The following is a 14,033-nucleotide window of genomic DNA, read 5'->3' as shown; positions in this document are numbered from 1 at the left end:
CCAAGTAAACTCAGAGAACAAAGAGAAAAGGGAAGCAAGGCCAGAGAGAAGCGGCTGTACTGAGGGAAGGAGGATGAGGAGGGCGGCACGATGTTTTTACTGCAATGAGGAAGGCCACTTTAAGAGGGAGTGCCCAAGATATCGAAAAGAAGTCCGAGCTTATGCCCTCATGGAAGAAGAATAGGGGTGTCAGGGGTCCCAACCCTTGGGGACGAGATACAAGCAGGAACCCCTGGTAAATTTAAAATTAGGTCCTCAAGGGTCAGAAGTAACCTTTATGGTCGACTCAGGAGCTGAAAGAACTAGTATAATCCAAGCCCCTCCGGGAACCAAGATTGGGACCAAAACCATTGGGGTTTCCGGAATAGGAGGAAAAACTATGCAGGTCCCAATAATAGAAGATGTACAGATAAAATGCGACGACCGGGAAGGTATCCAGGATGTGTTATTACTTCCGTCAGCCGGATTCAACTTATTGGGAAGAGATTTGCAGGCACTGCTAGGGATCGGGACGGTGCCATATCAAGGTGAAATTCAGGTGAAACTGTTCGTAATGACTGAAAAGGATGATCAGGAAATAAAGGCCAGTGTCTGGTATCAAGAAGGTAATCGGGGCGGCCTGGACATCACCCCACTGAAAATCACCCTGTTGCCAAACAGCCGCCCGGTGAGAAGACGGCAATATCCCATTGCCATGGAAGGGAGGAGGGGATTACAACCTGTAATTGAGACATTAGTATCAGATGGACTCCTGGAAGAATGTATGTCACCCTTTAATACCCCCATCCTACCGGTCCGAAAGCCCGACGGCACGTATCGAATGGTTCAAGATCTGAGAGGCTTAAATGCGGTAGTCCAAACACGATACCCGGTAGTGCCTAACCCCTATACATTAATGAGTAAAATACCTCCTGAACATGAATGGTTCAGTGTGATAGATCTAAAAGATGCCTTTTGGAGTTGCCCGTTGGAGGAAGGTAGCCGAGATATGTTCGCATTTGAATGGGAAAATCCATTCACTGGGCGGAAGAAGCAACTCCGGTGGACCGTCTTACCCCAAGGGTTCACGGAGTCCCCAAACCTATTCGAACAGGTACTGGAGCAAGTATTGGCTGGATTCCATTGTACCGAAAAGAACCAACTATTACAGTATGTCGATGACCTACTACTATCGGGACCAGCAGAGGAGGTAGTGCGAGACGATACTACAAGACTCCTGAATTACCTAGGAGAAAAAGGATTGCGGGTGTCCAAGAAGAAACTGCAATTTGTCGAGAAGGAAATAACATATCTCGGACACAGAGTCAGTAAAGGGCACCGCCAAATAACCCCAGAAAGAATAGCGGGAATAACTAAAATACCGCTTCCCAGGACAAAGAAGGAAATAAGACAATTTCTGGGCTTAGTGGGCTATTGCCGGATTTGGATAGAGAATTATACCCCCCTGGTGAAGTTTATGTACGACAAATTGGCAAAGGAAGACCGGGGAATAATCAGCTGGACCGAAGAAGAAGAACAGAAGTTCAGGAAAATAAAAGGGCAACTAATTCGGGCCCCGGTATTAACACTGCCAGCACTGGAAAAGCCCTTTCAGCTGTATGCAACAAACAATGAAGGAACTGCGTTAGGAGTACTAACCCAAGAAAAAGGAGGAAAGCGGCAACCTGTGGCCTTTTTATCAAAAATGTTAGACCCGGTATCCCGGGGATGGCCGATGTGCATACAAGCCGTAGCGGCAGCAGCCGTACTAGTAGAAGAAGCACGGAAATTAACCTTTGGGGGAAGAATGACAGTTAGCACCCTCTTAGCCCAAAAAGCTCAGCGGTGGTTGACGGACTCTCGCATACTGAAATACGAAACCATTCTGATGGTCGGGGATGATGTAAGCTTTGAAAGGAACAATAGTTGTAACCCGGCACAGTTCTTATACGGGGAATCAATAGGGGAGCCCGACAAACATCAGAAGGCGAATGGAAGACCCCCGACGGACGGCAAGTACTGAATAAGGAAGTAACTCGTCATATACTGCAACAACTACACCAACAAAGCCATTGGGGAGTGCAAGCTATGTGCGACACTATCCTAAGGGACTATGTTTGTAAAGGGATATTCACACTAGCTCAACAGGAGGTGTGGGGCTGTTACACCTGCCAAAAGGTAAACAAGAAAATGATGCGTGCCACCCATAAGGGGGGACAAACACTAGCCGACCGACCGTCCCATCGGATCCAAATAGACTTTACGGAACTACCACAAGTTCAGAGATGGAAGTACCTGTTAGTAATTGTGGATCACTTCACTCGGTGGGTGGAAGCATTCCCAACCACTAAAGCGGACGCCCCTACAGTGGCACGGATCCTATTAGAAAATATAGTCCCAAGATATGGAATAATGGGGTCTATTGATTCAGATAGGGGAACACACTTTGCCTCAAAAACACACCAGCTAATCTGTGACGCCTTAGGAATCCAGTGGAAGCTGCACACCCCCTGGCACCCTCAGAGCTCAGGAAGAGTTGAGAGGATGAACAGTACTTTGAAGACGCAATTGACAAAACTAATGATGGAAACCAAGCTACCCTGGACCAAGTGTCTACCCCTGGTCTACTAAGAATCCGCACGGCTCCTCGAAAAGATATAGGAGTATCCCCTTATGAAATGCTGTTTGGCCTTCCATATTGGAACAAGGTGGAGGGCTATCCTTCCCTGCAAGGGGGAGATGTCTTTGTAAGGGACTATTTACAGGCACTGTCTCGTTCTTTTGCAGAATTGCGCAGGAAGGGGTTACTCGCACAAACCCCACCTCTGGACTTCGCACTCCACCGAACTCAGCCCCGTGACTGGGTCCTGATTAAGACTTGGAAGCCAGAGAAGTTACAGCCGCAGTGGGAAGGCCCATTCCAGGTGCTACTGACCACCGAAGCCGCAGTAAGGACAAAAGAAAAAGGGTGGACCCACGCCGCGAGAATCAAGGGACCCGTAAAGCCCGAAGAAGGTGCAGAATGGACTTGCGTCCAGGGAGAAGACCCGATGGTGCTAAAGCTCAAAAGACGGACAGAATGAACTTTGGGACTGTAATGTATATACTGCTATTGTTGAGAAGCGCTGAAGGGGGATGTGATAAGTGCAGGACGACGGTAAGGGTGGGCATGACGGTTTTTCCAGGGTCCTTTGTATCACACTCACATGTAAACGAGAAATGTTATGACTACAACAAAAAGGAGGAGTATGTGGAAAGTTTAATCTAACCAACTGCTGCTTAAAGATAGATGACAACGGAAAGGTGGTTCAAAAAATATCAGATAAAATAAGGAAACTGGCCCACGTGCCGGTACAGACCTGGAAGCCGCTGGGGTATTGGGACTGGCTGGACGGATGGTTGAAAGGAGGCTGGTGGCGAACCGCTTTAGGGGTTATAGGAGGGGGATTGATGGTCCTCCTTCTGCTACCATGTCTGATCCCCTGCTTGCGGGAGCTAGTAGCTCGGGTGGCAAGACAAGTCATGCAACCAGGGGCCCCAGCTGATCCTGTTCAGGTACTCCTACAAAGGGAAATAGAGCTAGAGGAAGAAGCCTATGTAAACCCGTGGCAAAAGCCCAACTGATAGCACATTCTAAAAAGAAAAAGGGTGGATTGAGAGAAATGATTCTTAAGGAGTCCATTTAGAATGTGCTGACACAGAAAGAACGTGCAAAGCAACTTGCAGGGCAACGTATAAACCAATTTGCAAAATCAGGATGAAACAATAGCTTGCTGATTAAAGAAGCGATACAGGTAACGGGAAGACATGCTTAACGATTGAACAATAACGGTGTTAATGCGCTGAGGCTGATAAGTGGGCCAAAGGGTAATCACATTTGTAATTTTGTAATGAGATTAAGGAAGAATGTCTGCACCTCACATGGGTGCAACTCACAAAATCGTAAACAAGTAGGGTATAAAAAACTGTGCAAAGTGTAATTCGGCACTCAATCTAGCAGGAGCTGGTTGGGTCCGACTCTGCAGACTCGAAAAATAAAGTTTACCGTTCTGCAAATTGCTGAGACTCAGTGTGTTTCTGACAGGGGAGAACTGCACACTAAAAGGCAGTAATGCAGAGAAATGCTCACTCTGAGAGGCAGTACTCTGGGAACATTGCACTCAGGGTGCAGTAATGGGGAGAACTGCACACTCTGAGGGGAGTACTCTGGGAGAACTGCACACTAAAAGGCAGTAATGCAGAGAAATGCTCACTCTGAGAGGCAGTACTCTGGGAACATTGCACTCAGGGTGCAGTAATGGGGAGAACTGCAGACTAAAAGGCAGTAATGCAGAGAAATGCTCACTCTGAGAGGCAGTACTCTGGGAACATTGCACTCAGGGTGCAGTAATGGGGAGAACACACTCTGAGGGGAGTACTGGGGAGGCATTGCACTCAGAGGCATTAATGAAGAACTACAGTGGGAGAGGCAGCACAAGGGGTGAACTGCCCTCTCTGGGGGGGGGGTAGTACTTGTAGGGTACTACACGAGGAGTGGCAGGGCTGCGGGAGAACTGCACTCTGAAGGGAACTGCACTGGCAGGACCAGTAACTGAGAGAGCCATGCAATTTGAAGGGATGTACCTTGGAAGCTGGGAGACAGAACAGACCCATAACCATCTTGGTGTGTGGGTGTCAGAGTGCTGAGAATGCAGGATGGGTGATGAGTAGGAATTCCTGCGCCGCGCTGTGTGGGAATGTGGGGGGTGGAGAGCAATTCCTGCGCCGTGCTGTGAGGGAGGGGTAGTGGATAGAAATTTTGCGCCGCGCTGTGTGGGGGGTGGAGAGTAATTCCTGCGCCGTGCTGTGAGGGAGGGGTAGCAGATAGGAATTTCTGCGCCGCGCTGTGTGGGAATGTGGGGGGTGGAGAGTAATTCCTGCGCCGTGCTGTGAGGGAGGGGTAGTGGATAGGAATTTCTGCGCCGCGCTGTGTGGGAATGTGGGGGGTGGAGAGTAATTCTTGCGCCGTGCTGTGTGGGAAGCGGGGTCAGAGAGGATGGGGCACCATGCTGATGGGGGGTGGGATCGGAGAGGAATAGAGCGTTGTACTGTGGGAGGGGCGGAGAGGACAGGGAGCCATGATATGGAGGGCGCGGGGACAGAGTTGATAGGGCACCGTGCTGAGGGAGAGGTGGAGAGAACGGGGTGCCATGCTAACGGAATGCTACACTGTAGAAAGGAGTGTACGTATGGAGGGCCATTCACAAGGATGAGCAGAGTCTGGCTATACATTGCCAGCTGAATTGGAATATAGCATTAAATAGGCTGTGCTGCCCTCCCTAGGCTTGAAATATACGACTGAAGGAGAGTAATCAAAGACATTTCATCCTCAGTGACTGCCCAGTTCTGATCAGTAAAAGACAAATACTCTTGTCAGCAGACATGCTGGGTGAATGGAGATTTGCTGCTGTCCATACGTATTCCACCGTTAGTGCAACGGTCTGCTCCAATGAAAGAGATGGCGATATTGAACAGGACAGTCTTGATTAGAATATTCAGAAAATTGTAAGCATATACAGCACCAAAATGGGCCCCTCACACTGCCGTTCACCCCAGTACTGTCCCTCACACTCTCTCCTCAGTATTGTCTCTCACGCTGATAACGTAGCTGAAATCCCACCCACACTGGAGTGACATTGGTTTAAGAAATGATCACTTTGGTTCATTCCCCTTTAAGATCCTATCAAGGAAACGGCAGATGAGTTGAACAGGTACTTTGGATCTGTCATCAATAGGGAGGACACAGACAGTCTCCCAGATGTAATAGTGGCCAGAGGACCTAGGGTAATGGAGGAACTGAAGGAAATTCACATTAGGCAGAAAATAGTGTTGGGTAGACTGATGGGACTGAAGGCTGATAAATTCCCAGGGCCGGATGGTCTGCATCCCAGGGTACTTAAGGAGGTGGCTCTAGAAATTGTGGATGCATTGGTAATCATTTTCCAATGTTCTATAGATTTAGGATCAGTTCCTGAGGATTGGAGGGTAGCTAATGTTATCCCACTTTTTAAGAAAGGAGGGAGAGAGAAAACAGGGAATTATAGACCAGTTAGCCTGACATCTGTGGTGAGGAAGATGCTGGGGTCAATTATAAAAGAGGAAATAGTGGCACATTTGGACAGCAGTAACAGGATCAGTCCAAGTCAGCATGGATTTATGAAGGGGAAATTTTTGAGGATTGTTACGTACCCGGTAACTGGGTCACTTACCAGCAAAGATAGAGAGGTCCATTGAAGTCTGATGGTACTATTTTTAACAGTATTTATTGATAAAATACACAAAAATATTAATGCAAACGTACAGATAATATACGTCGTCAATACGAAATCTAAAAGCGCAGGTAAAATAATAATCAATAAGAAATAGCTCTATCGTTGTCTAGGGGATAATGTATTGTCCGATGGAAATATAAAAGTCACTTTAGTTCACTCAAGCTGTAGGCTGCAGCCTTTGGTTGGAGTCAAGAGAAAGACGGAGGTTTAACTTGCCCATTCCTTTTATGATGTCAATCCTTTGAGAGTCGTTGGGGGACTGGGTTCCCCTTTGTTGTTAGCTAAAACCATTCTTCCATGGCAAGACCCACCAATTCCAAGGCAAATGGAAAGAGACGCACGTGGGCTGTTTCCACCGGCTTCGCTGTTATGCTGTTACAGGAGTTCTAGCGTTTCTTCCGGTGCGTCTGAAGGGGCTGTTCCCACAGACCCTCTTTTATCCTGACTCACAGGGTCTCAGATGTCAATCAGGTTGGGATGATGCAATCCCTCCACCAACCCCCCCCCCCCTCGGTTCATTGCCTGGGGGCTTCGATGCATCGTACAGGATGCAATACACAATCCCGTCTCCAAGAGACAATAACCGGTATCAATGGTTCCGCCTTTCGGAGGCCAGGACACATTCCAACTCTTTGTGGATTCTGCATGTCTTTCTCTCATTTCCTGGGTCTCCTGAACTGACTCAATAGTGATCTTGCAATTCTCACAAAGGAGGGGGCTACCCCACACCCTTCAGCCCCTCAGAGCTGTGGCACATTCATAACAGGATGTAACTATGAAAATAGACAAAGGAGAGCCAGTGGATGTGCTGTACCTGGACTTTCAGAAGGCCTTTGATAAGGTCCCACATAGGAGATTAATGGGCAAAATTAGAGCACATGGTATTGGGGGTAGGGTACTAACATGGATAGAAAGTTGGTTGGTAGACAGGAAACAAAGAGTAGGGATTAACGGGTCCTTTTCAGAATGGCAGGCAGTGACTAGTGGGGTACCACAAGGCTCGGTGCTGGGACTGCAGCTATTTACAATATACATTAATGATTTAGATGAAGGAATTAAAAGTAATATTAGCAAATTTGCAGATGACACAAAGCTGGGTGGCAGTGTGAAATATGAGGAAGATGTTAGGAGAATGCAGGGTGACTTGGACAGGTTGGGTGAGTAGGTAGATGCATGGCAGATGCAGTTTAATGTGGATAAATGTGAGGTTATCCATTTTGGTGCCAAGAACAGGAAGGCAGATTACTATCTGAATGGTGTCAAGTTAGGAAAAGGGGAAGTACAACGAGATCTAGGTGTCCTTGTTCATCAGTCACTGAAAGTAAGCATGCAGGTACAGCAGGCAATGAAGAAAGCTAATGGCACGTTGGCCTACATAACAAGGGGAGTTGAGTATAGAAGCAAGGAGGTCCTTCTGCAGTTGTACAGGGCCCTGGTGAGACCACACCTGGAGTATTGTGTTCAGTTTTGGTCTCCAAATTTGAGGAAGGACATTCTTGCTATTGAGGGAGTGCAGCGTAGGTTCATGAGGTTAATTCCTGGGATGGTGGAACTGTCATATGTTGAAAGATTGGAGCAACTGGGCTTGTATACACTGGAATTTAGAAGGATGAGAGGGGATCTGATTGAAACATATAAGATTATTAAGGGAATGGACACACCAGAGGCAGGAAACATGTTCCCGATGTTGGGGGAGTCCAGAACCAGAGGCCACGGTTTAAGAATAAGGGGTAGGCCATTTAGAATGGAGTTGAGGAAAAACTTTTTCACCCAGAGAGTTGTGGATCTATGGAACACTCTGCATCAGAAGCAATGGAGGTCAATTCTCTGAATGCTTTCAAGAAAGAGTTGGACAGAGCTCTTAAAGATAGCAGAATCAAGGGATATGGGGAGAAGGCAGGAACGGGGTATTGATTGTGGATGATCAGCCATGATTGCATTGAATGGTGGTGCTGGCTCAAAGGGCTGAATGGCCTACTCCTGCACCCATTGTCTATTGTCTGACAGCAGCTCCTTCATCATCCTGTGTACTGACCCAGGTGAAGTTGATTCATATTTCTAAAGGCTGTCCCAGTGTGATAGGCAGTGGTGGGAGGGGATGTGAAAAAGAGAATTTGCACAGAGAACTTTGTCTGCTTTAGGAGAACCCACTTGCCATGTGGCAACGGATGGCCTGAACCTCCTCGGAAGGTAGCAGTCACTGATCTCATGGATCACAATGTCTGTAAAAGACATTAACAGTTTGGAAACCCCCTCAGTCTCTCCAGAGACATGCCAGGCCAACGCTGGATGGTTTGAAACATAACGTGGAAGAAAAACAATTATGGATTGGAAATTGCCTCAGTAACAGGCAACAGAGATCAGTCGACACAATAGATCTCAGGCACTGGAATATGGGGCAAAAAGACAAACTGCTAGAGGAACTCAGTGGGTCAGGCAGCGTCTGTGGGGGGAAAGGAATGGCAGGTGTTTGGAATGGAGGAATGGAGCAGTATTGAGAACTAAGTCAGTGGCAACATAAATGAGAAGAGATGGTGTGGTGAGGCAAGAGTGGATGGAGAATAGTGAGAACATGGGGACTGCTGGGTGCTTCTGGTCCTGGGATTTGTGAGTGGGGGAAGTGGAGAAGGAGAGGGTGAAGGTGTAGACATGGGATGGGGGTTGATGTGTGGAAGCACAGGATCAAGTGCTGGACCCTGATATGAAAGGAAGGTGATAAGTTAAACCAAATAAGAGGGCTAATGCAGCTGAACCTGATAGGGGAGCAGACAGGCGACCCTCTGGAAAAGTGTGTGGTTTGTAGGTGGACATAACTGGTGTTGTGCAAGGTTTGATGTAAAGAGACAACCATGGAGAGGACCGAAGTGAATCAGAAGAAGACAGAGAGGGTGAACGCTGGAGGTGGGGGTTCCCTCAAGTTGGAAATCTAATGTTCATACGTTGCTTTTAAGATGATCCTGGCAGAAAATGAGAAGTTGTTCTTCAAATGGCAGCAGGGAAGGCTGAGGCAGGCAGTTTCTCATCCGGAATGGTGGCTGATGTTGGTCAGGGAGGAGGTGTAGGGACAACTACTTCTCATCCTGTGGTTGCAGAGGAAGATGCCTGGAGAGCGAGAAGGATAGGTGGACCAGGGAGTCACGGGAGAGTGGTCCCTGTGGAAAGAACAGGGATAGAAGCATTTGACATAGTGGAATCCTGCAGCAATAGACAGGAGTGAAGGACAGTGCCCCGGATATGAAGCTTAGTTGTTTGAAGGGTGAAGAACAGGGAGTGTTATCTCTGTTCTGTTTGGAGGGAGGGTCTATGAGAGCTGAAGGTCTAGGAAATGTAAGTGTGGTCTCTATCAATCACAGGAGGATTTCTCAGATGCTCTGGAATGATAAACTCATGTTGAGAGTGGATTCGGCAGAGGTGGAGAAACTACAAAGTAAGATAAAGGGATGGAATCCTTTCAAGAAACAGGGAGGGAAGAGATGTCATCAGAATAGATGTGGGGTTAGTGATTTTGTAGTAGTTGTGAGTGGATGGTTTGTATCCTGATATGGAGATGGAGATCTATGGAAAAAGGAGAGAAGTGTACACTATTATCCAAGTGCACTGGGTGGAATGCAGTGTAGTGTCAATGTAATGTATTTGCAGTGCCAGCAACCTGGTTCAATTCTGAATGAAAGGAGTTTGTAAGTTCTCCCTGTGAGTACTTGGGTTAGCTCCAGGTGCTCTGGTTTCCTCCCAAAATCCAAAGGGTTGGTAAGTTAATTGGTCACTTGGGTGTAATTGGAATTAGGTTAAATGACTGGGAGGCTCGAGGTTATGGGGCCATGAGTGCATGAGGGCATGAGTAATGTCCTATGTCTATACAGGGTAGGGGAATGAGCGGGGAGGAGACAAGTGAAGGTTTTCACTGAGATATCGAACATTGGGTTGAATAATGGCTTTCAAAGGGAATATGGATAATGGACTCGGACAGATTAAGAGAATGGGCAAAGGATTTGCAGGTGGGAAACAGTGTCAGGAAGTACATGGTCATGCCTTTGGCAGATGCAAAGACTGTTTTCTAAATGGAGAGTAAATTCAGAAATCAGAGTTGCAAAGGGACTTGGGAGCCCTTGTGCAAGTTTCCCTAAAGCAAGGTTTCCCAACCTGGGGTCCATGGACACTTCGGGTAAAGATAGGGACCATGGTATCAAAAAGGTTGGGAACCCCAGCCCTAAAGGTTAATGGAGATTGAGTCACTGGTAAGGAAGGCAAGTGCAATATTAACATTCATTCTGAGAGAACTGGAATATAAAAGCAAGGATATAGTACTGAGGAATTAGCCAGGCCACACTTGAAGTCTTGTGAACATTTTTGGGCCCCACATCTAAGCACAAGGAGATTGAGTTTAAGACGTGGTGCAGATGGTACCGAATGGGATCAGAGTCCATAGGACACTCAAAGCCGCTGCACAGGTTAACTCAGTGGTTAAGAAGGCGAATGGTGCATTGACCTTCATCAATCGTGGGATTGAGTTTAAGAGGTGAGAGGTAATGTTGCAGCTGTATAGGACCCTGGTCAGACCCCACTTAGAGTACTGTGCTCAGTTCTGGTCACCTCACTACAGGAAGGATGTGGAAATCATATAAAGGGTACAGAGGAGATTTTCAGAGATGTTGCCTGGATTGAGGAGCATGCCTTATGAGAATAGGTTGAGTGAACCCAGCCTTTTCTCTTTGGAGTGACAGAGGATGAGAGGAGACTTGATGGAGATGTACAAGATAATGAGAGGCATTGTTCATGTGGATAGTCAGAGGCTTTTCCCCAGGGCTGAAATGGTTGGCATGAGAGGGCATAGTTTTAAGGTGCTTGGAAGCAGGCACAGAGGAGATGTCAGGGGTAAGTTTTTTTTATGCAGGGAGTGGTGAGTGCGTGGAATGGGCTGTTGGCAGCAGTGGTGGAGGTGGAAATGATACGGTCTTCGAAGAGACTCCTGCATGAATACATGGAGTTTAGAAAAATAGAGGGCTATGGGTAAAGCCTAGTTAGTTCTAAGGTAGGGACATACTCAGCACAGCTTTGTGGGCTGACAGAATGGACATGGATCTGAAAATCACTCTTCCTCCTCTCATTTCTCCAAGATGTGTCAACAGCAGGTTACCCAATTTCAGTTACCCCCTCTGGTCCCTACACTCGTCCCAGTCTTGTGTGATCCCCCAATGGCCCCTTGCTGTATCTGTAACCTCTCCAGCTCCTGCAATCCTCTCCATCTCTGTGGACCCTTCCAACTCCCTACACCCTACCCATCTCTGTAAATCCCTCCAGCTCCCTGCACCTTTTCCTGTCTCCATGACCCCTTCTAGTCACCTACACCCTTCTCCATCTCTGTGAGCTCCCCCTATCTCTATGACCACTCTGTCCACTACAATCCTCTCCCTTCTGGCCCCTGGTGCAGAATGGTATGTTGTTGGTACCATCCGCACCACTTCCCACTTCAGGATATCGTGGACGCGATCAGAAACATCCCGGACCCTGGCACCTGGAAGGCAGACCACCATCTGCGTTTCTTTCCTGCATCCACAGAATCGCCTGTCTGACCCCCAAACTATAGAGTCCCCAATCACTGCTGCCATCCTCTTCCTTTCCCTACACTTCTGAGCCACAGGGCCAGACTCTGTGCCAGAGGCAGGACACTGTTGCTTCCCCCAGGTAGGCTGTCATCCCCAACGGTACTCAAACAGGAGTCCTTATTGTTAAGGAGAACAGCCACTGGGGTACTCTCTAGCACCTGCTTCTTGCCCTTCCCTCTCCTGACTGTTACCCACTCCTCTGTCTCCTGTGGTCCCAGGGTGTCCACCTGCCTATAGCTCCTCTTTTTCCCCACTCTCCTTGACCAGACGATAGTCATTGAGCTGAAGATCCAGTTCTCTAACGCGGTCTCTAAGGAGCTCTAGCTCGACGCACCTGGTGCAGATGTGGTTGTCCGGGAGGCCACTGTTGCTCACTGCCCCTTCCGGTTTTTACCAGGTCCAGTGCCTCACCGGGAAGCTGACTCACAGCAGAAAGTCCGGGGCAGCCCAGGACCACCCCCAGTGTTCAGAAGATGCCTGTACTCACAGAATGGTTGACAGCTGCTGAGGTCCCAGCTCAGACCCACAAAAGGTCAAATCTTCTCGTACGTTGACAAACAGTGAAAAACACAATGGACAAGAATAGTTTTTAAATGATCATAGTCAGGTAAAATAGGACATTGCAGCATTGTGAGCGAAGGCCATTAGGGCATGTGAGGTGCACAGTGATCCAGCCTTAGGGTTGCTGCCTCACATTTCCAGAGGCCCAGGTTTGCTCTAGACTTCTGGTACTGTCTGAGTGGAGTTTACACCTACTCCCTGTAATCCCCACCCCCTGGGTTTCTCTGGGCACTCTACTTCCTCCTATATCAAGCTGAAACATCAACAATTCTTTCTCCCCATTCCCCAAAGCTGCTCTTTGACCCACTGAGTTCCTCCTGCAGATTGTTTGTTGTTCCATATTCTAGCATCTGACATCTCTCGTGTCTCCTATCCAGAACCAAAGACCATGGCATCAAGCTATTCACCGAGACAGTGGCAACATCTTGGAATTCTGTATATTGAGTATACTGAAGACAGAGTTTGATACAAGATTTTGAACGTTAAATGAACAAATGAGTTTGAGTTAACAAGGAAAGTGTCTTTCCGGTAAAAGATCAGTAGTGATCTTATTGAACATCTGACTGCAGTCTCCACTCCTCTCTCTCTCTCTCCTTCTCTGTTCAAGTACTCACACCTACTCAGACACAGGTTCTCACACAAGTAGGCAGACATGTAGGTAACGAAACCCAATTTCCCTCGGGGTCAATAAAGTATGACTGTGCGTCTGTCTGTCTGTCATATCCCCACAAATTTAGTGGAGAATGCGATATACCTCTCCTGGGTTGTAACTCAAGTACTGCAGGGCATGGAGTTGGTTTTCTCCCTGTTGTGGTTCATCTTCTACTCCATTATCAGGTCACCTCTCATCCTCCTTTACTTACTACTCCTGAGAAGGTCAGCTCCCTTCTTGAACCAGAACAGAGCTGGGGAGGGGTGTAGGGTCTAGCGGGGTTTACTTAGACAGGGTGAGGTGTATGATTCAGATGAGGATTGAAGAAACTTGGAGGGGTGTAGGCACTGGAGGGAGTTACAGAAATGTATGGAGGGTCCAGAGGGAGTGTGCAGAGACAGGGAGGAGTTTAGGAGCCAGAGGTGGTCATAGGGTGAGGGACAGTTCTGCCTCAGAGACCGATCCCATAGTGCAGCACTCCCTCAGCTCAACAAAAGTAACATCACTGTCAGATTGAATGGGCTCACCATTTACTGATACTTCCTCATCTTGATTCCTGATTTGAGTATCCTCTTCAACACTTTTATCCAAACAGTGCAGCTACTGAGGGGAGAGGACCCTGACCCCTGAAGTGTCTGTCAGTAATTAACTCTGGAAACGGCCCCTGAAGTGTCTGTCAGTGATTAACTCTGGAAACGGCCCCTGAAGTGTCTGTCAGTGATTAACTCTGGAAACGGCCCCTGAAGTGTTTGTCGGTGATTAACTCTGGAAATGGCCCCTGAAGTGTCTGTCGGTGATTAACTCTGGAAACGGCCCCTTAAGTGTCTGTCAGTGATTAACTCTGGAAACGGCCCCTGAATTGTGTGTCAGTGATTAACTCTGGAAATGATTTTCTCCATGGTAGCTTATTCCATATACGGACCACTG

The 14,033-nt window shown here is 47.8% G+C and overlaps 1 pseudogene; it reads left to right on the top strand.

Moving 5' to 3' along the window:
• Positions 1-277: 277 nt before the first annotated feature.
• LOC132399008 (sialic acid-binding Ig-like lectin 12) overlaps positions 278-14,033 on the top strand; it is a 38,384-nt pseudogene continuing 24,628 nt past the window's right edge.

This window comes from Hypanus sabinus, chromosome 1, assembly GCF_030144855.1.
Source record: "Hypanus sabinus isolate sHypSab1 chromosome 1, sHypSab1.hap1, whole genome shotgun sequence".
Taxonomy (NCBI): Eukaryota; Metazoa; Chordata; class Chondrichthyes; order Myliobatiformes; family Dasyatidae; genus Hypanus; species Hypanus sabinus.
The sequence above is the reverse complement of the archived record's forward strand: the minus strand, read 5'-3'. Positions and strand labels throughout refer to the sequence as shown.